We start from the raw sequence: 24,662 nt of genomic DNA, 5'->3' as shown, positions 1-24,662 counted from the left end.
TCCTCTCTGAACTCAATAAAAATATATTTAAAAAAATAAATTTTTAAAAAGAATAATTTGAATGCGGAGTGCTCTTATCTTCCAAGGAGCCCGTAGTTGATGTCACCATGAAGTTCCCTATCCATGAGTCTCCTCAGTCAACTGCAAGATATGGGTCCTACATCGTACTCAGTCAAAATGACTGAAATGATCTACTGTGGGCAGGGGACCCCCAATAGTAGAGTTTCCACAACCTCAGCACTGTTACCGTCTTCAGGAAGACTCCTTTTGTGCAGGACCATCCTGTGCATTGTAGGATGTTTAGCAACATCCTGGCTTTTACCACTAGATTCCAGGTGCACTCCTCCACCCAGTTTAAAAAAAAAAAAATGTCTCCAAAACTAGACAGATGTTCCCTCGGGGGCAACACTGCCCTACAGTGTTACTAGTATTTTCATCTATAAATTGTTTTTGTAGAAGAGCGTGCATTTGTCTCCAAGAACCACTGCCCTACAGAGAATTCCATGTGCATCTTATAACCTATATGTTTTATAGCCCATCTCAAAAATACTATCAAAATTAGCTGAAATAAATATATAAATATAGCTATAAGGTCATCAGCCCTTTTAACTTGACGGATGAATAAGTAAAACTTAATTTTAATTATTCAGATACTTTCATTGGTCATAATTCTATTGATGTTGACATAATGGTTTCAACAACAAGCACACAGGCCTGGTTGATGGGAATCAGCCTTGCGTGGCATCATAATCAAGACTGGCTAAGCCCAGCTGACGTGGCTTGGTGGTTGAACGTTGACCTATGAACCAGGTCAGGGTTCGATTCCTGGTCAGGGCACATGCCCAGGTTGTGGGCTCAATCCCCAGTATAGGGCATGCAGGAGGCATCATGGCATTTCATAAACTATATTATTTATTTTGAGGAATAAGCTAAAGCTTTCTCAAGTATGTTTTCTCATCCTTTATATGAATGTAACGTAGGAAGATATGTCAAGAAGTATAATGAGCAAACATCTAGATCATGTACATTTTACATAAGTAGGTAAAATCAGATTCTGGAGCTTGATCAGATAAGGTTTATTTCTTTCAAAATGCTGCTTTACAAAACTTCAGGATGTGCCCTATCTCTTTATCAAATGCCTCACAACTTACTTGCATCATGAATGTGCAATATAAACTAAGATTAAGGAAGAGCAGTTGACATAATCGATCACCTTGCCCAAGTATAAAATCTGATTTTCATTACACTAATTAGAAAATAGGCTTTAAAAACTGTGCAAAATTTACTACAGGGTAGCAACATAACTCTTTATGTTCCATCATCAGTGGCAGAGCTGTGAAATTCCCCATTGGTGCCATTGCTAATTCATAGCCTTATACTTAGAAATGTATGTTAGCTCTCATTTAAAAAAAAAAATGCACGCTTGCCTTTCTTTGCGCTACACAGAGATTAAGGGATGAGTGTCTAAATAGATTCTACCAGTCTGTGTTCACTGTGTAATGTGGTAGTGAGTCCCGAAAACATTGGGTGTTGGAGAATACAGCTACCTATCATTTCAGTATGATTGCACGTTGGGTCAAATCACTACTACAGGAAGTCCTTTTTTAAAAAAATAAATTTTTATTGATTTCAGAGATGAAGGGAGAAGGAGAGAGAAACATCAATGATAAGAGAGAAAGAAAAAATAAAATGCCATGTTGCTTGCATCAATTGTTATTTGAGGTGTTTTGTTGTTTTTTCCCCCCTAAGTTATAAAACTCAACTAGAACTATCTTATTAATGTATTATGAAATATCTTATCTATGTATTACTATTAAAATATTTTATGGAATTCAGGAGCAGGAATGTAGAGGGGATAAGAATCAGAATCTAGAAATCATATGAATTTCTTCCTAACTCTGCTCTTTAGCCCACAAGAAAGAATATTTCAAAAATAAAACCTGAGCTTTGATTGTCCAGGAGAATTCATATTGTAATATCTCATAGCCCCAAATCTTAGTATCTAGCTAGAAAAATGTCTCAGATCAGATATAAGTTGTGTCTAGATCAGATTTCATACACAGTATGGCTAAGGGGACTCATCCACGGAGATGGAGGAAACTAGTGAGAGGGAATAGAGAATTTCTACATTCTGGGAATATTCCTACAATATTCATTACGCAAAGTGTCACTAAAAGAATAACCTGCCACGTGAACCAATTAATACTCTCATTTACTTGTCCAAGTTAACACTTGTCATTGTTCCTACTGAGGTTATTTTCCTGCACAGGTGTGAGCTGAGGTATCAATCTTTTTTATTTTCTTTGAGCTGATTCTTTTATGAACTGTCCCCAGTCGGGTTCATACTACAGACCATTTACATCCGCACTTAGATATGGAAAATTGAAATTTAATTCAAGAAGAATCCAAGAGATTCTGGATATGGGTGTGACATAGCAGTGGGCATCTTTGAGTGACAGGAATGTTGGAAGTCAGACCCATGGCAGGCTGGGTGCAGGCAGGATCCCAGTCAGAGGCTGAAGATTTCAGGGACACGCCCTGGCTCTCAGGGAGAGAAACTGACAAGGCAAGCTGAGGTTCAAAAATCAAGGCTTCACCCCAGGGACACATGGAGTGGGCACCGCTCTATGGAGAGTCTGGCCAGTGGATCCATGCTGTCCACCTCAGCTGCCCACCTTGATAAGTCAGTGCTCATTGTAGACCTGCCCCAGTGAATGTGTGACTGGGGGGCTGTGCCTGAGAGATGAACAGTTTGTGCCTCTCGCTTTGGGCAACCAGAAGAGCTGAGAGCATCCGCCACCTTGGTCAGAAGCATGACCTCGCTTTTGCATCTTGGTCTCTCTGGACAATAATGGATGGTTCTTAGGGTGACATTCTGGCATGACAAGAGGTGCCCTGGAGTCACAAGAATGGGGCCTTTCTTTATCTGTCACTAAGATGAGCTGATTTAAGACAATCCTCTCCTTTTCTGGCCTCTGGCTCCTCATTGGTTCAATTTGGGGGCTGGGCTTCCAGTGCTTAGGGCTCTGGTGTTAACTGCTTTAATGTATCCCGAAAAGTAAACCCAAGTTGTTTTCATGTTACCTTCTCCCATTGGCTCAAGCAGTTACTCTCTGCAGGACCTCTTGAACTTGTTCAACTGGTCACACTTTTTGTCTCACTCTTCTCATTGTGCTCCCTTTCCACGGAGAAAAGTCTTCCCTATGCCAGGTATAAGGTCAGGTATTGATTATGTGTCTTATTGGCTGTATGGCCTTGGAAAAGTATTGCACACTTTTAAGGCTCAGATATCGTATCTGTAAAATGGGCATGACAGTATCTACATCGTAGAGTTAAAGTAAGGATTAAATGAAATTATCCATGTAAAAGACCCCATTTGGTGCCTGGTCACCTCCCTTCCCCTCCCATGGATGTTAGTTGCTGCCACTGCTACTAATAATAGTACCGTTACTATCATAGCCGCCGCCAATGAAGTTGCTACCACTATTGATTCTACTGACTTGTGATAATGTAAGAGACATTCAAACCTGTGGGTATTTTGTGAGTTTATTTGTGCCAAACTGTCAACAATTGCCAGGAAGCAGAATCTCAGCAGACTGAGACAATGCTCTGGAGAATGGCAGTTTTTCACCTTGTTTTATACATTACAAGCAAACGAGGAGAAGAAAGTGGGTGACATGAAATCCATTGGTGATAGACTAGCGAGGTGGGCGAAAGCAAAGCGGGGAAACCTCTGGGATTGGATAAAAAGCAAAATGAGACATCTGCTTCTTTTACTTAAGTGGGTGCAGGATAGTTAACAGCCAACAATTAACTCCATAACAATGAGAGGGTTTGTGGTCTCTATAGAGTTAGTTGTGCCTGTGCTTTGAGGGGTCCAGAAAAAGAAAAATTACTTTGACGTTCCAACGACATGTCATCGTAGATGGATAAGGACAATAGACAGGCTCAGTAAAGGTCAAGATTGACCTTTGTCAGGGAAGATACCCACATAGGACATGACTGCCCATCATAAACTGCTTTTAGTTAAAGCGCTAATTTCAGACCATCCTTTGTGGTGACTTTAGGTCTCTGAGTTTGCAAGGCTACCATGCAGGCCTTCCCTAAACTTGTCAGGTTAGCATGCGGTCCCTCTTCATCCACACTTGAAAACTCTGAGGGTGGACCTGGATCACCCCGTCAGATTTTGATGGACATGAGATAGTCTACCTAAGTCCCCGGTACTGCTGGTTAAATGCATAGGGTTTTCCCATCTATTCTGATCTTTGGGAAGTGGGAAGATAATTTGAATATAAGCAAACACAAGTAAATGCCTAATTTTAAGTTTTCTTCAAGCAGAGCCTCTTGGTGGTCACTGGGCACCGGAAGTGGGGAGCCATTTCTGGGTCCTCAGTGCGTGGACTCCCCTCCGTGGGGGCGGCCCCTTGCTGGCTCTGTCTGGGCTGCTGTTACAGGAGGGAGGCCAGCTTCATTCTATTCCTTTTATCGGGAAGGACATGGGAGCCGTGTGTATTGTGAGAGGCAGAAGCCTGGGTGCCATAGTATTTCCTGATGCTTTTGAAAGTCAGACTCTCTGGAAAAACGCAGAAGGAAATTAGTTGCTCAATCCGTGCTTTAGGAAGGTAACAATGACCTGCCGATAATTCCTCAGTTTAACAACAGACAAGGTATTTTATGCACATAATCACATCCTGTTAGTTCCAAACCTCTGGTTTAAATGAAAAACTAAAGTATCAGTACCAGGGACTTTTTAATTTTTGTTTTTACTCCCAAGCCAGGGCAATTTTTATTCCATCATGCTAATGAACAGTCAAGTTCTCATTCTAAGCAGTGAATTTAGGTTCACCATTTAAACTTTTACTGAGTATTTAAACAACAAAAATGTATACCTATCTATAAGGTGCTAGACAGACTAAAATTCAAACATTCCTCCTTATTTTTATTTTTTTAATCCTCACCTGAGGATATTTTTCCATTGGTTTTTAGAGAGCGGACGACAGAAGGAAAGACAGAAATATCCATGTGAGAGAAACACATCGATTGATTGCCTCCTGCATGAGCCCCAACCAGAGCCCGGGCCAGGGAGGAACCTGCAGCCAAGATACATGCTCTTGACAGGAATCGAACCCGGGACCCTTTGGTCCGCAGGCCGATGCTCTATTCACTGGGCCAAACATTCCTTTTTAAAGGTGTCACATATAAAAATGGAGGGGACATGCCCTAGCCTGTTTGGCTTGGTGGATAGAGTGTCCGCCTGCAGTCTGAAGGGTCCCAGGTTTGATTCCAGTCAAGGGCACATGACCAGGTTGTGGGCTTGATCCCCAGTGGGGGGCGTGCAGGAGGCAGCCAATCAATGATTCTTTCTCATCATTGACGTTTCTATCTCTCTCTCCCTCTTCCTTCCTCTCTGAAATCAATACAAATATATTTTTTAAAAAATGGAGGAGACAATGACATAGCCCCTCTGGGCAACAGAAGCCGCCTTGGTACTTTGTTTTGATGAAAATGAAGGGTGTTTGCAGGTAGTTCTGCATAAATACCCGGAATCTGTTGACTACTCCCATCTTTGTTTTAATTAGTATTACAAAAGAGAAACATTGCATATATTAGGCATAATTTCTAACCTCAGAAAGAGAATGTTACCTTAAATTCCACAGTTAGCATAAGTTGAATTACTGGTTCAGCTCAAGAGAGGATATATTTAGGCTTGTTTGTAAAATGTAAATTAGAGTAAGTGTTAAGGTGTCATAAGTTAGTTGGATTACCTGCTTCAGAATCTGACAGCAGCTCCTCTCCTGAATAATTAAGAAATCTGGTTAAAAAGTATGTGATTGTGTATGCACCCGTGTGTGTGTGTGTGTGTGTGTGTGTGTGTGTGAATCTGTCATTCTGCATGCATGAGCATAAATGTATGTGTACAGATGTACATGTTTAATAAATTCAAGCTTGCCCAGGTGATGTGGCTCAGTGGTTGAGCATTGACCTATGAATCAGGAGGTCACGGTTTGATTCCCAGTCAGGGCACATGCCTGGGTTGAGGGCTTGATCCCTAGTAGGGGGCATGCAGGAGGCAGCTGATCAATGATTCTCTCTCATCATTTATGTTTCTCTCTCTCTCTCCCTCTACCTCCTTCTCCAAAATCAATAAAAATATAGTAGTTTAAAAAAATAAATTGAAGCTTTAACTTCTTAAGGCCCCTTGAGAAAATTTGATCTACCAGTCTTTTCTAGTTATGATAGAATAATAATTAATAATCAACCCTCTTTCACCTTGTGAGCCAGGGGAAGGTAATTAGCACTACTGTAATTATAGTTATTTTTAAATAGACCTATTCCTACTAATTAGCATTGTTTCGGTAGGTAGTCATTTTCATGGAATGAAATTAGGGTACTTGAGGAAGAAAAGTGAAGGAAGGGAGTGACCGGTTCAATTTCTATAACCTGCTGGTGCTGGGGGATGGCGGTAGCATTGCTGATAGTTGGCAACTGTCCTGCCAAAAGTGCCATCTTTTGACCAACTTCTCTATGTGCCTCCTAGTCTGGTTTTCAAAGACCTTTATCTTGTGTCATTTCATCACAGATGAAAAATTGTCTCTAACATCAGTAACTGTTGAAAGTGCGTATGAGGTAATCTAGGGAATGTTCCAGCCATTTTAAAAGAAGCATGTTGTAGATATCCCTGCTTCCTTTCCCACTGTGCCTGCTGTCTATCACACATGCCCCTGGTTGACCCTCCAGCCCACCCATCACCTTCCCATTCAGAAGGCAACTGCACCAGGGACTTCCCTGAGAACAGTGCCAGATGTCCCAGTTGCTCCTGGGCCAGAATGAACGAACATTTTGAGCACTAGGTAGTGGAAATGTACAAATATCATCTGCAGTGTCTGATTTGTAGCAAGATGATTAAATGGATAGCCTGTACTTCCAATGAACTGTAAATCTATGAAGGAAGTAGACTCAACATTTGTCAAGCGGCCCAGCCAGTTTGGCTCAGTGGTTGAGCATTGGCCTGTGAACTCTATTGGTTCGATTCCCAGTCCGGGCACATGCCTGGGTTGCGGGCTCAATCCCCAGTAGGGGGCATGCAGGAAGCAGCTGATCAATGATTCTCATCATTGATGTTTCTATCTCTCTCTCCTTCTCCCTTCCTCTTTCTGAAAAAAAAAAAAAAAATCAAAAACACAAAAGACACAAAAATTTTGTCAAGCTAAGAAAAATGTTGTTGGCCTGAGGCCAACCCTGGAGTGAACAGTTTGATGGTGTATGGCTGTAACTCCTGGAAAGCAGCCGTGATGGTTGCGTCTCTGTGTTCACTGGCACATGCAACATCCACTCAAGTTGGTGAGCCCATTTTCTAGCTGAGAAGTGTCTTGACTTTTTGGTGATTTGAGTGCTCAACTCTGATAAAGTTATGCTAAGTTCACCACCAGTTTGATATCTTGTTTAATGAACTACCTTTTAAGCATATTAGCTGAGAATCCAAAGTCAGCTAAAGTGGTATCTTATAAAAAGTATATGGAAGTTTAGAGCAAATTGAAATCATTAATGTTATGACACATATATACAATATCTGCATCTTTATCCTGGTGGATAACAGACCAGGATTTCTTTCTTTCTTCTAGCCTTTTGGTACCACTTGTATATGATCACTGCATCTATTTGGTTAAAATCCTAATCCAATGCACATTTTTTAAAATCGGTCCACTGAACTAAGGATTTGAAAGCAGTCCCTTACATTATTTCATTTTCCTTCCTGAAAGAAAATGAGTCCAAGATGGAGGCACAGGGAATCACAAGGAAAATGCTCTATCAGGTGCTGCTCTGTAGTGAAAATGTTAAAAAAAAAAAAAAAAATGAAGTTTGTATGAAATGTGTTGTATGTTTTATGGAAATCACTGCGTGTGTGTGTGTGTGTGTGCGTGTGTGTGTGTATGGGTGGGGGTGTGTGTATGTTGACAATATAGAAAGTGACATTCAAGCCTTTGTAAGCCATCGCCCACAGCTAAAGTCCTACCTTTGTGTCGTACCTTGAAGGCCAGATTATGAAGTAAATGGATTCCTTCCTTGTTCTGGTTATATTGGATTCAGTCACTGGGTCTCTGCCTTACAAACATGTCTGGAACCCCCGTACTTACATGGCATCCCAACACTCGTAAATACTGAAACTGGAATACAGTCTTCTAGCTCCAAGTCTAGCTAGCTTCCTATTTGATCATGCCACCTTGGAACTTAAAAAAAAAAAGTAAAAATAAAAAAGATTACCTATTTAAAAATAGTGAAGTGTGACCTTAAGGTACATTTAGGCCTTTTACTTATGTGTCAAAATTGTGTCTGTGTTTTTTTAAGTCAACATAATATTGAGAAAACAGACTCTTTGAATTGCTAACCAAAAAAAACCACGCAACTGCAAAATATGTTGTCATATTAATACTAAAAGATAAAAAAGTCATTGAAAGACAGTACCTAGAATTTGTGTGCTATCGATTTATGTTCCTCTTTCTCTCATGACCCCTTGATCTATGATTTTATTGGTCGCCCGGCTTTAAATTAAACTGGAGAAGCAGCAGGCACAATGAGTGATTGAGAGTGATAAGCATTTGCCCTTATAAAACTGAAATGAAGACCAGAGGCCACTCGCTACCCAGAGTCAACTGTAGAAATGCTACTCCAAGTAACATTTTTGAATTGGCACTTCTTGTTGATATATTGAGCTAAATGATTATTTTGAAAGATTCATGAAAAATTTAAGCACTAAATAAAAATATATGTAGTTAGACTAATGTTATCATTACATCAAATTTAATTCCATATCTGTTCTGACAAGTGTCAAAACCTGAATACTTAAAAATTACAATACATAAAATCCCTTTCAATCACAAGTCTTAATATTCTCTTCCACCTAATATTTGATCATAATTGCCATAGGATTTCGAAACAAAACAAGCGTCATCTCTTTTACCTGTTTTCCTGTCTCCATTTGTGCGCATTACACATATTAGGTACTTGGAAATGCAGATAATGGACCAAGTAGGTATTACAAAATACCTCACATACAGTTTCTTCCTTGTTAGAGATTTAGTAAGTCACAACTAGCAATAACACAATGAGCTATATGAATATTTGAGGAAATACATACAGAACACTCTAGAAATGTATTGAATATATGGTTTTCAATAAGTAAAAGCGCTTGGGGTCCTTTATAGAGGGGTTGGTATTAGACAGATTATTATATATTTTAAATGTGGAGGTAGACATGTCATGAGCCAATGAGGAGCAAACAATTAGAAACCACTTTGAGGAAATTGAGTTCAGCAGCCGTGGCTAGACTCATGGACAGTCGGGGCTAAGGTTGTGGATGGAAGTGGAGGGCAGATCATGGGAGGGACTGAATACCGGGCAGACTCGGCCATAAGTGTGCTGGAAATAGAAATGACACTGAAGGGTCACCAAGAAAGGAATGACATGATTTAACCTGTGCCTCTTGGAAAAATCAATTTAAGCAGAATCACCTGAAGGGACTTGAGGCTGGGAAACTTCCGAAGCCAGTGCTGCCACCCAGGTGGGAAGCAGTGAAAGCTCAGACCAAAGCACAGACCATGAAACAGAGAGGAAGAGGCAGCCTCAAAAGACACTGGGAGTCTCATCGACAGGATATTGAAACTGATGCTCTGTCCCGGGAGAGAATGAGATTGATGATGGCTCTTGGGTTCTAAAATTACACGGCAGGATGATCGCACAGTTAACAGATAGGGAAATAGCTAAACCGTTTGGACCAGATGGGTCAACTCCAGTAATAAAGAGAGTGGCTTTCTGAACCACTCTGATGAGGATTGTGTGGTCGGATCTAAACTCTTGAGGAAGGAGCGCCATGAGGGGTTAGTTTTGTCTGCAATGGGCACAGGGATGAGATTATATTTGTTGGCTATCAGGTGCTTTCGTCCTTGGTGTCTTACGTGGGGGAAAAAGAGAAAGAAACAAGAGGTTCACTAGTTTATTCAATTTATTTCTAATTGGTTTAGTTCTTACTTTTTTTTCTTCCTTGGTAGTTGTTATATCAGAATAGAGTACAGGAACAAAGATGTTAAAATCCTAATATACTCACTGGATAATTAGGGTGCAGGCTTCAGTTGAAGGATCATTCAATTACTAAAAAAAGTTGTATTTTTTTGTTGGTGTTTTTGTGTGGGTTTGTTTTGTTTTGTTTTGTTTTTCAGTAAAACAAGTCCAGAGTTTACCACATTGACTTTGCTTCATGAATCATATTTACATTTTTTGGGGACACTAAGCAGATCTAAGCCGGTAATATAGCGGTAGCTAACACACATGGAAAAGAACACAGCTCATTCTCTGGGAGATGTATTCTTTATTAACGCAATGCATGCTCACAGTAACCCAATGAGCTTACAGCTTAGTAGTATCACCAGCCCATTTTGTAGATGAGAGAACTGAGGCAGGAGTTGTTAAAAAGTTTGCCCATGCTCGCACAACAAGGAAGTGCTTAAACTAGAATTTGAACTAGAGTAGTCCAACTCCCAAGCCCACGTTCTCGGCCAATGACGTACACTATGGCGCACGATATGCACAAGCATTCTGTATGGAAAGGCAGAGCGAGTCTTTTCAAAGTAACACCCCTGTGCCACGGAGTTGTTAATAGGAAGCCTAAGGGAATATCAGATGTCAGTGAGAGACAAGTAACTGAAATGAATGGAGCAGGCTGGGAACAGAGGGGAATTGGGTCACGCATTTCCTGTCTAAAGGGAGTGGCTGCGTCTCAAAGGCAGCAATGCTGGCCCGCGGTTGACAGGACTCATCCATCTTCGTGAGACCAGAAATCCAGAATTTTATGGGCCATTTATCTATTTCCCAGTAATGGGGACCAAGGAAAAATAGTTTAAAGACAGCTTGAGGCAACACACAGCAGAAACAAAAACGCCTAGTTGGATACGTTTACACACAGACTTGTAATTGATCAGCTTTTGCTCTAGGCATGGAGCCACTGACTGATAGATCTAAACACTGGAGGCCAATGGCATCTGGGCTAGACATCGGGCTGGGTTTAGGCCTCGATGTGTCTTCTTATTAATCACACCATAAAACCAGATCCAAGGAACTTGAGATCTATTCAGTCATATAATTAGTGGTGTGACGCTGGGGACAATGCCTTTCATTCTCTCAGCCTTTGATCATTAGTGACATTTTTTAAGGGGAAAGGAAGATGTTTGAAGGTGTCTTACCAGTCCTCGGGGTCTTTCCAAGCCTAGAGTTCTCCCTGCCACCACCCCCCGCCACCCCCCCACACACACACTTTTCTTTCATTTATTTTAGCTTTTCAATTTTTTGTATTTTTTTCTTGAACATGAGATCGTAGGAGTGTTTCAGACTTTTCCAAACCATCATGTTATCGGTGGGTGTAGCCCCAGCAGGAATCAAAGGGCCTATTGCCGGGTGATGGATGGTCTAGATTTTCCAAAACTTTCCTTAGATTTTCTTAGATCCTGGCTGCACTGAAGATGGGGCTCCCTGAGCAACCTGGTTCTCTGATCTTGCTTTTGAGGATTTGTCAGAGCTTTTTGAACATTCACAATGGCCACAAGATGTTAGATGACATGAAGGCCCTTTGAATCGTAATCATACACCTTCCTGCAAAGGGTGTGTGTTCAGGAGTTTTGTTTAGGACGTGACAAGGCTGCAGTGGGGGAAAAAATAAACAAACACATGAGTCCTTTGGGTTTAAAAAAAAAATACTTGCAGTCAACGGACCAAAAGTCACAGAAGGGAATCGCTGGATCCAATATTCCAGTAATAGAAGTCCCTTCTGCTTTGTGCGCAAGTGTCAACACTATGTATGTTTTTCTTTTTGTCTGGGGTTTCTATCGCATCCTGTGGACTCTCCAAAAACCCAGGCATTTTTATAGATGCAATTAAATTTTGTATAACCGGAATTTGGGATACAAGAAACAATGTCAGATGGGGACACGGAGAACTTCTAGATCAGTCAAATCTATTTTCACATCAGAACGACACACTCACTGAAGCTCACTCGATTATGTATGTGAGCATGTGGTTTCAGGGCAGAGCATGTTCTGTAGGGACAGCACTACCACCCGGCTTCACAGGGGCCAGACCCAGAACGCGTGGCTCAGCTCCCTCCGAGTCTTATTCTCCTCCTGTGTGACTGCCGGGCCCACTCCTCCCCTCACTGCTGAGCGGGCTTCTCTGTGTTCACATGTCCCGGCCCAGGGCCCAGGGCAGCAGACAGCCTTTGGTCTGTTTCAACACTTTTATCTCTTTCTTTCGTTTCTGATCCTGGTAAACTCTTTGTAAAGTGCAGTTTTAATTCTCAAATAAGAGACACAGATTTTCTTAACCGAACCTCCTGAGTTTTCTACGTAGAAGATGGTGGGGCTGGGTGGCAACCGGAAGTTGTTACAGCTCAAGGATTCTTTAGTCTGGTGTTAATCTCCCAACTGACAATACTTGTTGCAGGAAAAGCAGTCTGTCACCTGCTATTTGCTTGTGTCTGTTTTTTAAAGAAAGTTTATATGTTTTTATTCTGCTTTATGGTGTGACCTGTTTATTTTTAACAGAAAAACAGACTTATAGACACACATATATCTGTACCCTTTTGATTTCAGAGAGAAAAGGAGAGAGAGATAGGAACATCAATGAGATTGGCTGCCTCCTGCACGCCCCCTACTGGGGATTAATCCCGAAACCCGGCCATGTGCCCTGACCAGAAACCGAACCTGTGACCTCTGGTGCATAAGACAAGGCTCAACCACTGACCCACACCAGGAAGGGCTATATGTACCTTTTTTAAGTTAAAGTATCTTTATTAAACTTTTTGGTGGAAACCTAACATTCTGTCCAAGAAATGAAGTATAGAAAGAACACTAGCCTCAGACAATAGTCTAAAACAATTCCACATATTTCTTTATATATCACCACTGCGTGTATTTAAAACAGCCATAGATTGCTCTGAAAATAGGTATTCTGAAGGACTAACTACAAAAAGAATGTTTGTCTATAAAGTGTAAATTGTTCAGTCTTTTCTGTAAGATATTTCACAAACTGGAAGAGAGAGCTGAGGCCCTGGGGAGAGTGAATCGACCTCCCTTATTTATTTAGGATCAACCCCTTTCCCTTACTAGGTCTATAGTTTCACAAGTTTTTTTTACAAGTTATTTTAGGTCAACACTCTTCCACTTAAAAAATGAAGTGGTTGCCCTAGCTGGTTTGGCTCAGTGGCTAGAGCATCAGCCTGAGAACTGACGGGTCCCAGGTTCAATTCTGGTCAAGGGCACATGCCCGGGGTTGTGGTTGTGGGCTTGATCCCCAGTGGGGCGGGGTGCAGGAGGCTGTCAATAAATGATTCCCTCTCATCATTGATGTTTCTCTCTCTCTCCCCCTCTCCCTTTCTCTCTGAAAGCAATAAAAACATATATATATTTTTAAATGAAGTGGTTAAAAGGTTTATCTCTCAGGGAATGTAAAGACGACAGAAAACTGTGATCCTGTTTACTTTTTAACATTTATTGTTGAAAGTATTATAGATGTCACCTTTTTTCCCCCTTAACACCTTCTAGCCCACACTCAACCCCAGCCTTCGCTACACTATTGTCTGTATCCATCGGTTATGCATACAAGTTCTTTAGTTGCTCTCTTCCCACTCACCTACTCCTTCCATACACACCTTCTCCCCATACACACCTTCCCTCTGAGATTCAACAGTCCGTTCCATGCTTCTATGTCTCTGGATCTATTTTGTTCTATCAGATTCCATATATGAGTGAAATCATGTGATACTTGTCTTTCTCTGACTGGCTTATTGCGCTTAGCATAATACTCTCCAGTTCCCATTGCCTTCACCATATTCCAACATAACACTTCTTATCCACCTGGGTCTGTATCTTCTTCTCAGAGTAGATCATTAATATCCCTGGTAGAATCAAAATGAGAACTTGACTATACAAAATGAGTATTTTTTTATTTTTTGGTCCCTCCAGATTTACTCTCTAACCTTTTTGAACCTTGTTCTGTGCCTCAGAAAGCTAGTCTCTACAGACTGTATCGGCTGGGCTCCCCTGCCCTCCATGTTCCGTTGGGTTTGGATGATGGAGATTGGTTAGGGGGCGAAGAGTGGACTCAGGCTCCTTCGCTGCTGAGCTGCACGTTGGTAACACTGTCCTCTCCTCAAAGCCCTGTGCCAGGCTGCACGCTCACCGAGGCTTACACGCAAGAGGGTATGGATATGCACAGAAACAATCCTATTCAACTATAGATACATGTGTGCATGGCAGAGACGCTGGTGCCTTAAAAAGAGGTGATGGAGTTTGATACAGCATCTGCTTGTTCCAGGAGCAGGACCCATACATGGGCATGTCATATAGTTTCAAATAAATGTCCCTTGTTTCTTGTGCATGTCCGCACCTCCTGCGTTTAAACCTTGGTCAGAGTTGGTGGGATAAACTGACTGGCAAGGATGTGGGAAAATCGACTCCATTGGTAGAGCAGTGAATCTGTGCAATTCCCTTTCAGGCCAATTCGAAAATCTCTCTCCACAATAAAAATGCACATACAAGGCTTTGTGAGCAGAAACACTTGAATTTATTCTACAGATGGATTATACATGAGTTACATACCTTTACACATATTTGTAAATCAGAAGATTTGCAACATGTTGGTAAGAGCGTGGCTGAACTAAGCTAAGTACCCAGCACTAGAAGCCTGGTTAAAGCAGGAAAGGCTAAATACAATAGAATATGTCTTCTTTATAGAAAAAGAAGGGTGCCAGCCTAGTCAGTTTAGCTCAGTGGGAAGAGCGTCCGCCTGTGGACTGAAGGGTCCCAGGTTTGATTCTGGTCAAGGGCACATGCCTGGGCTGCAGGCTCAATCCCTAGTGGAGAGTGTGCAGGAGGCAGCCAATCAATGATTCTCTCTCATCATTGATGTTTCTATCTCTCTCTCCCTTCCTCTCTGCAATCAATAAAAATATTTTTTTTAAAAAAGGACACCCATCTTGTGTAAAAGGGGGGGGGGGATCAAGTTTTTCTATGCTTGGAATAGGAATATAAACACAGCAGTTATGTCTAAAAAGAAATACTGGGTTTCTATTTGGGGAAACAGACTTTTGAGCTTCTTTTCATGTTTATTTCTCCCTTTCATCTGCAATGAACATTAATTTCATCTACTGACCACTAAATCCATACTGGGTGTTCAACAATTCCTTCCAGAATGAATAATACATCTGCTTTTTTTTTTTTTTACAGTAGTTATGAATGCTCATATTCATTTTGTTGTCTATATATTCATTACCTAGTTCTATGGAGCCATTAATATGTTACTTCAATTCTACCAGACCTTTTGAGCACTTATATTTACAAACTAATGCGCTAGACACTATGAGGATATAAAGACAAATAAGACACATTCCACTGTCATGAAATTTATGGCCAGTATTGAGAGGATGGAAGAGATTGTAAAATCAAAGTGTCCAATGTTATAGAGTTCCTGGATTCTTTTAGTGCCTGGCATTGGGTTGTGCTTATTAAATAAAAAAAGTCTTACAAAATCTTCTATAGCTTTCAAGTAAAAAAATTATAACAGTTTTAAATGTAAGCAAATTTGAGATGATAATAATTCCATATAACTTAGACCCTTTTTTACTCTTATTAACATCTTACATTACTGTGACAAATTTGTCACAATTAATCAACATAGATATATCATTACCAACCATCGTCCATAATTTATTCAAATTTGAATAATTCTTAATGTTCTTTTTCGGTTCCAGCATCCTATTCAGGGAACCACATTCCATTTCGTTATCAAGGTCTCCTTAGGCTCCTCTTGGCTACAAGTTTCTGAGAGTTTTCTTATTTTTTATAACCTTGAAAGCTTTGAGGAGAACTAAGCAGGTATTTTGTAGAATATTCTAAGGCCAGGATTTCTCTCTCATTTCTCATCAATAAACTAAAGGCCGACATGGGGGAGGAGAATCATAGTGGGAAAGTGTGAGTCTCATCATGTCAAGTATACGTACTAGTCACATGACTCATCATGGTTGATGTTAGCATTAGGCCACCTGGCTGATGTACTGCTCTTCAAGTGTATCTAATGTAAAGGTACCATGTCCACATTGTCCTTTTGAGGGGAAAAAAGGCATTAGGCAAAGTGGGCATTATGTTTGGTTTCCTTGGGGTTGAAATATCACTGTTATTTAGAATACTTCTACAGGAGAAGCTATTCACTCCCATTTATTAATTTTTCTGTGTTTTATTTATGGACGCATGGATACTTATTTTATTTTTGGGTTATAATCCAAAACTTTTTATTTACTCTGTTCAAAGTATTCCAGTGTTGCCTTTGGGAACTCTTTGAGCTGGCTCCCAACTCCCTTAGCCATCCATCATCCTGCGGATCTGTTTTGAGCACTTCCTTTCTGGCGCTATAAGATTCTTCAAGTTCATCTTGTGCATTTCCCTCCCTAGTCTTAGAATCAGCCATCTCTCCAAGGATGCTCTGGTTCCTCTTTTGGAAAATGTAGTAGAAACAGACACGTATCAACAAATATGTCTATATCTTTCTTAAACTAACCAGGAGTTTATGCTGATGTCTCCAACTCTAACCTCTTTCTCCATGGATCATTGTAGCCTACTTCCCTGGCTTATTTTAATCTCCACATCTATTAGTCAGAAACCTGGATCTTACCATTCACCAGCCACTTACTGAACTGTTCAATCCAGTGCGTGTTCATAGTGTTTTCAGAAATACTAACCTGGAGGCGGAGAGGGGAACTTTATCAACCAGAGTATAGAGCTCATGTACCGTACTGTTTGCCTTTAGTCTAACAGGCTACTTATCTCTGAAGGTACTTAGGCTGGAGTCTTTTTCCTCACCCCTTTAATGAGGTTGTTCAATACATTTCTACTACAGTTGCATTCCATTCACATGTCCCCCAACCTCCTAATAGTTTTAATTTTCATACATGTATACCCCAGATTTTACAAATACGACGTCATGTATTAACAATACAGCACCAGCCCTGGGGGTGTGATTCAGCGGTTGAGTGTCAACCTATGAACCAGGGGGTCACTGTTCGATTCCCAATCAGGGCACATGCCCAGGTTGCTGCTCAATCCCCAGTAGGGAGCGTGCAGGAGGCAGCTGAATTTAGAATTTGAAAAGCATTTACCTGATGATTCTCTCTCTCTTTTCCTCTCTGAAATCAATAAAAATATATTTTAAAAAAATACCCCAGCATCCTATAGAATAGTTTCTCCACCCAAAGAAAAAATCCCCATGTGTTTCACCTATGTAATCTCCTCTCCTCCTGACCCCTAGCAACCACTGATGAGTTGGCCATCTTTACAACTGTGCCTTTTGCAGAATGCTGCATCAATGGAATCATATAATCTGCAGCCTTCTCAGCCTTGCTTCTTTCACTTAGTTTTATGCAGCTAACATTCATTCATGCCTTTGTAGGCTATGATGGCTCTTTATCACTGAATAGGGAGGGTTCTGTTGACCGGATGGGTCAAAGTTTGTTGTATGCACTTACCTATGAAAGGCATCTTCCTTGCTTCCATTTTTTTTTGGTGATCACAAATACATCTTTTATCAATATTTGCATAGAGGGGTTTTTTGTATGTGTGAACATTGTTTTACTACTTTTTGTTCTTTTTCTGCTTAAGAAAAACCTTGAACGTTAAGACATTTTCTTGGTATGTCATTGTAGTTTACATTCTAATCCAGGTGAAGTACATAAAAGGACATCTTAAATGCTTACCTGTCTGGCTACAAATGCTAAATTCATCCTTCAGACGTGGCTGTTCTAATCCAATTCTTTCATCTTATCCCCCATTTGATGGTGTCCTGATGGTAATTACCTACTTTACTGTCTGTCAGTTTTATATAGACAGACGCTGGGAGTTTCCATCAGACAGGATGCTTCTAATTTCTCTATTAGATTTCCCTGCCCAACTCTTCTGAATGGTTTACTAAACTCTAAATTAATTACACCTTCTGAATTGGTTTCCAGCTCTAACAAGAGCCAAGGAAGGCTGTCAGTTGTGTCTGACATGCTTAAGTTTTATCACTGAATACTCTGAGTCAGCCAGCAGACCCTTTGTCTCCAGAGAGAGAGGCCTCAGGTACATCCACCGGGACGACTATGAACATTGATGTATTCTTAGTAAAAGGATCATTTTTTAAATTTGTCTGGACAAACGTTTGGGTATGAGTAATGCTGGCCTTTATCGTCTCTCTTCTATGAAGAAGAGTCTGGCTTTATACACTTATGATGTTTATTCTCATCGCCACTCTCTGCAAAGTATTTTGCCAGTTATTTCTTGTTGGTATTTTGGTGCAGAATCTGGAGACAGAGCAGAAGTAGGAAGAGAAGAAATGTGATGGCCAGAGGGCGGGGGGTCAGAGGGACATAGACATGTGAGTTGCGCCATGGATTGGAGGAGAAAAAAATTGTGATTTTTTTGAAAAATATGTTTTTATTGATTTAGAGAGATGGATGAGAGAGGGAAGCATTGACCGGCTGCCTCCTGCATGCCCCCTACTGGGGATAGAGCCCACAACCTGGGCATGTGCCCCGACAGGGAAGTGAACTGATGACCTCTTGGTGCATGGGTGATAATCAACCAAGTGAGCCATACTGGCCAGGGCCAAAGTGGCGGTTTTTAAAAAGATTCTCTACATCATACTCAAGAAATGCAAATAAAACAATTGAGCTGCCCTAACCGGTTTGGCTCAGTGGATAAAGTGTCAGCCTGCAGACTGAAGGGTCCCAGGTTCAATTCCTGTCAAGGGCATGTGTCTTGGTTGCAGGCACATCCCCACTAGGGGGTATGCAGGAGGCAGCTGATCAATGTTTCTAACTCTCTATCCCTCTCTCTTCCTCTCTGTAAAGAAATCAATAAAGTATATATTTTTTAAAAAACAAACACTTGAGCTAACTTATAATTTCTGCCTTCCTGGTTGTGTTTTCTAGAACGTGACTGCGCCGAGTGTGGATCAAGTGGCCTGCAGCTTCAAGGAAGTGACGTAAGTGTCTCTATAGCTCATTCACTCAGAGCATGTACAGGTGAGCACACACATACACACCAGTAGCCACAACACAGACAACCATGACAAGGGGAACCTAGGTGGATGTAAATTCAGGTTCAATGAGATAGAACACCGAGATATTTTCTCAGTGATTTGATTTAAACACTAAAAGTAAAAAAAATACTAGCAGCCTTAGCAATGTAATATTTCCCCCTTCCTGAGATAACTCATTTCCCCCCAAATATTTAAAGCACTGAAGTCCCGAGCTGAGCTTTCACAGCACTTTAAGTAATTGTTCAGCTTCCTGCTTCCTATTGTCTTTTATGACAGTCTTTGGATTTCCTAATTATTGCATTTTGTCTTTCTCTGGAGCTCAGATAATAAAACTGGCGTCTGGCTCCCCATTCTCCAGACAGACAGAAAAATAAAAAAAGCTCGCTGCGTTATTTTGTGACACTGCCACGTCACCATTTCTCTCTGTCTTTGGAAATAAATTGTTGGCTGATCGGCAATTTCTTCTGTCTGCTCCTCGGAACCCATGGCAACATGTCACCTGTTCCGGCAGATTTTTATATTCAGGGCACAATTCCGAGAGCAGGAAGAATTCTTTGCTGATTTCCTCCAGTCATTAATCACTGCCTACCACCTCGCTACTAGGGAGGCATCTCAGTCTACACACGTGCCGTCAGTGAAGGGCTGATTGTTTACTTTATGGATTCTCCAACTCTGTTTTGGTTTTTATTTTTTCCTCTGCATTCCTCCCCATCCCTTAGTTCCTAAAGCATTTCTTCATGGTGTTTTTTTGTTTTTGTTTTTTTCAAACAGGAAAATGGGGAATAGAAAAGGCAAACAAAAAAATAGAGTTAGTAAATCTCAAAAAATTTAGAACTAATCCAGTTTGTTTGGGAATGAATGGATTACATAATTATGGCATTTTCCTCTGTTTGTCCTCTTAATTTCTGAGAAAAATGTATAGAGGAGTGGGAAAGTGCAATAACCCGAGAGTCAGACACCTTAGCTTTGGCGCCTGAGTCAAAGAAATACTGGGTTGTAATGAGATCTCTGATTTGAAAGCTTTATGATGTACATACAAGAACTTGTTACTGTAGATTCACACAAGCTACACTGTATCAACCTATGGTGGCACAGTAAGCTAATGCCCCAATATCGCCACCTAAAAATCTACCCCAAAGCTCAGTCACTTAACCATTATACACTATCATGGCTCGCTGGGCGTGGCTGGGGATACTTCGCTGGCCTGAGCCCTGCTGGTGGCTCTAGTCCTTGTGTGCTTTTCCTGTGGCCCAGACTAAGGGGGCAGGAAGGAGCTCGTCTAAGAAACAGCTTCTCATGGTGATGGCAAAAGTCAAGAGGCCAAAGTTCAAGAGCACACAAGCACTTTCAAACCCAAGTACCACGTAAAACAGGAAATACATCCTAGCTTTGGAGGGGGAGGGACTGCAAAGAGCATGGATACAGGGAATAGTGAAGTATTGGGATAAAACTGTCTGTTCTGCTTCTAATTACTGACCCCAGATTTTGTCTATCCTTTGGAGCCTTCTTTCCCTGACCAATGACTATGCCACTCACACTTTAATATTCTTCACCTGGGAGGACACTTACACTGCTTTATTGGAATCTTCAGTCTATATTTTGAAGATGAGCCTTAAAAGTTACCTATTACATAGTCACACATGAAACATATATATGTATGCCAGCCACTTTATATAAAATATCCAAAATCATGTCTGATTTTTCCTTGCCATTTAAAAGGACATAATTTCCTATAACCTGTCTATATAACTGGGCTATATGATTGAACAGATTTGAGGGGGAAAAAGTACTTTTGCTTACAAATATTTCTAGAGTTATTGCACACTTATTTGCCTTCTTATATGTAAGGCACCTCATAGGCACATATCTGAACTTTTAGGACTAAACCAAGTTAAATGCTGGACATTGTATATGCAAATATTATTTTAAAAGTTTAATAATTGTGGATGCTAACATATTTTTCTAGGGGGAGTTGATCGTTTGTTTCTAGCTAGCAATTGGCCTGTGGACTCTAGTAATTCCATGTTATTCTAATCCAATTAAGAAGGTAGGTGACCAAGCTGATTGTCACGTTTCCCAAACTGGTTTGTCCCCATTGTCTTTTACTGACAGGGTCCCCTTTGATGGTCCAACTGCCATCATGATGGCACTGCCAGGCCCTCAACCTGATTCTGTCCTATCCATGTGAGGCTGTTGAAAGCCTAGCCTCTCAGCTGATGCTTGGAAATCCTCAGTACCTCCATGAACAAAATGCTAGCCTCAGCTCTCAAGACCTGCTCTCCCATCTCAAAGTTGATTCCTTACTTTCCCGACTTGGTATGTTCCCAATAACTTTGTTGAATTCAATTTGTCCAGTTACTGAGTGAAAGGGTTAGCCAGAATCACCTAGCCCCCCACTGCCTTGAGCCTTTAAACACTACCTTCCTCTACAAAATGTAGAGCAGTGGTTCTCAACCTTCTGGCCCTTTAAATACAGTTCCTCATGTTGTGACCCAACCATAAAATTATTTTCGTTGCTACTTCATAACTGTAATGTTGCTACTGTTATGAATCGTAATGTAAATATCTGATCTGCAAGGATGGTCTTAGGCGACCCCTGTGAAAGGGTTGTTCGACCGCCAAAGGGGTCTCGACCCACTGGTTGAGAACCACTGATGTAGAGGAAGAAAAAAAAGTAATAATAGTTCCTCTCACACCACCACCCCATTTTGCCTAAGGCTGAGAAGTAATCAAGTCTTAATAGGGAACAAATTAGGTGAATTATTTGTTCCTTGCCCAGGAGATAATGCTGTGTATTTCTCAAGGCTTGTTATCCTGTTTAAAGCTACATAGGGTTTTAATTATTACTTCAATTCAGTCTTAACAAAAACAACCATGGGCTTAATCACATTACTTTTGGCCTTAAGACCCAGATGGACTTTATTGATCTAAAAATGGAGAATGGGTGGTATCATTTATTCAATACAAAGGGAAGGAGAGATGTCATCACTCTGTGAGAAATGTAAACAAGGTAACATTCGGCTTTATTTTTTAAATCTGAGATGATTTCCTTTGGGATAGTCAATGGACTATAACCCTATTATTTTGGTAGGGATTACTTTCACTTTGGGTTTGGGGAAATGTAAATACTGCCCCTCTTCCCAGCAAAAGAGTGGTTGGTTCATGCTTCATTCGGCACTGCGCCTGGAGTATGTTTCTACTTTATATTCTCCTCAAAGAATATGAAACAACATAAACTTCATGCTCCACTGGTCTCAAAATTGCTTCATTCCTTTTCTCTCTCACACACACACTTTTTTAATCCCCACTTTCCTTCCCAAATCAGTCAGTATATGTCACTTAGGAAATACATATTGAGTGACTTCCGCATTGAGATGGGTTATTTCTCACGGTAAGCTCTCCCTCACCAGAATTCTAGGGTTCCTGTTTTAACTTGAATACCTTAGGTGAGTTTGGTGAGATCAGACACAGATCAGGAGAGAAAAGCAAGAAAGAATTTTACGTTTTGTTATGCTCACTGTTTCTTGGGGAGAAAAGTTTCCTACTGGGCCACTCAAGGGAAGACCGGGTTGGTCAGGAGGGAGGGGAACTGTGGACAGGCAGCTTTATTGTGGCTCCTAAAGGCTGGAAAGGGAGAGGCAGGGCAAGCGGGTTCAGGATTGACTGACTCCACCAATAATTTTGGAGGCCACTGGGCTATACCTTGGAGTATATAGTGGCTCCAATGTGAGAGCCAAATAAGGGAAGTGGTTGGGGTATGGACTAACTCTGTTGCTCAATTTGGGGAACTAGGCAGCCTTTAGCCAGGGCATCAAAACTGGACCTAGACAGTGCACACACACACTCCGTATCACAGTCCCTGCATTTCCCCTTCCACCTCTGTGAAAAGTCATTGGCCTTGCCAGTATACGTATGCTTCAGAGGTGGTGTTGAAATATTGTTTTTTGAAAGAGGAAAATAGAGAGTAACCTATTGCTTTTCTTTCCCCCTTCATTGGCAAATTCTTCTTTTTATTATTTTTTTTTACAGCATTATGCAGCTATCACCACAATCTAACTGGATTTATTGGGGTGACACTGGTTAACAAAATGATACAGGTTTCAGGTACACAATTCTATAACATCACCTGTACACTGTATTGTGTGTTCACTACCCCAAATAGCAAATTTCTTTAGATACAATTCATTTTTAAAGACATATAGTTCTGAAAGCAATAGAAAGGAAGAGTTAAGAAAAACTTGAAGGAAAGGTCTCCACATTACCACTCTGTTCAACACCTATTTTTTTCTCTTCTAGGAAAATGGGCAAGAGCAGTAAAGGTCCTCACCATAGGCTGAATGCGTCCCCACCAAGTTCACACAGTATATTGAAATTCTAATCCCCAAGGTGACCTAGTGAGGAGGTGGGGACTTGGGGAGGTGATTAGGTCATGAAAGTGGGAGCCCTCACGAATGAGATTAGTGCCTATAAAAGAGGCTTGAGAAAGCTCCCAGACCCCTTCTGCCATAAGAGGTTATAGCAAAAAGCCATTTATGAAGGAACAGTCCCTCACCGGACATTGAGTCTGCTAGAGCCTTGATCTTTGAGTTCCCAGCCTCCAGGACTATAAGAAACAAATTTCTTTTGCAAGCCCCCCACTGTATGGCATTTTTGTTATAGCAGCCTGAATGGGCTAAGACAACATATTTTCCAATAACTGAAAGAGAATAAAATGTAGTTTCATGGACACTGTATTTCCATTTGTTAAGATATTGGGAAATCAAGGAGAAACAGTTAGCAAACTATTGAAGATCTTAAGCATTCACTAAAATAAGTCTTACGAATTTTAATTGCAAGGTTTTCAACATCTTAGAGGTTATTTATTCTTATAGAACATTTTGATTTCAGTGTTGCCAGGATTGTTTGCCTATAAACATTAACCTGGCAAAAGGAGAACAGAGAAGAAAGCGAAACACAAACCAACAGTGAGTATTACTTTCTTTGATATTTTCTAGTGGAAAACATTGACTTGCCACCTAAGGGGACATTTTATCAGATGCCTAAGACCCCAAGACAATTAAATTTGATCTGAAAAGTATTTTTTTCTACAAATATCATGCTCTTATCAAAGCTGGCTGCTAATGAGGTGATTGACTTAAATGTCATCTCAATTGCTTCCTAATGTTTGCTTAAGCTTATTAGTTTGTAAGAGATAATTTATCCATGAATTTGAATTCTACATGGTATGTTGACATAAATTCCAGGTGGAGACATAAACAGGAGTCAGTTTTTCAGATAGTGTTGGATTTTATGGGAATACAATATAAGAGGAGTGATCGTGGCCCATGTTGAATTACTGTTGTAGTCAAAAGACCAACAGCTGTCAGGTGGATATATAACAATTCAGCATGCTTTTAAGGGAAACTTTCAAAATATACTGGGATCCTGATAATGCATTTTTGTAATACTAACTAGAGGCTCAGTGCATGAAATCCATGCACAGGTAGGGTCTCTAGCGGCTGCTGGCCGGGGTCTCCCCACCTTCCCCTAGCTGCCAACCTGGGCCTTCA

This window comes from Myotis yumanensis, unplaced genomic scaffold (assembly GCF_028538775.1).
Source record: "Myotis yumanensis isolate MYYU_CA2020_CCGP unplaced genomic scaffold, mMyoYum1.0.hap1 SCAF_18, whole genome shotgun sequence".
Lineage (NCBI taxonomy): Eukaryota > Metazoa > Chordata > Mammalia > Chiroptera > Vespertilionidae > Myotis > Myotis yumanensis.
This window is presented reverse-complemented; position numbering follows the sequence as displayed.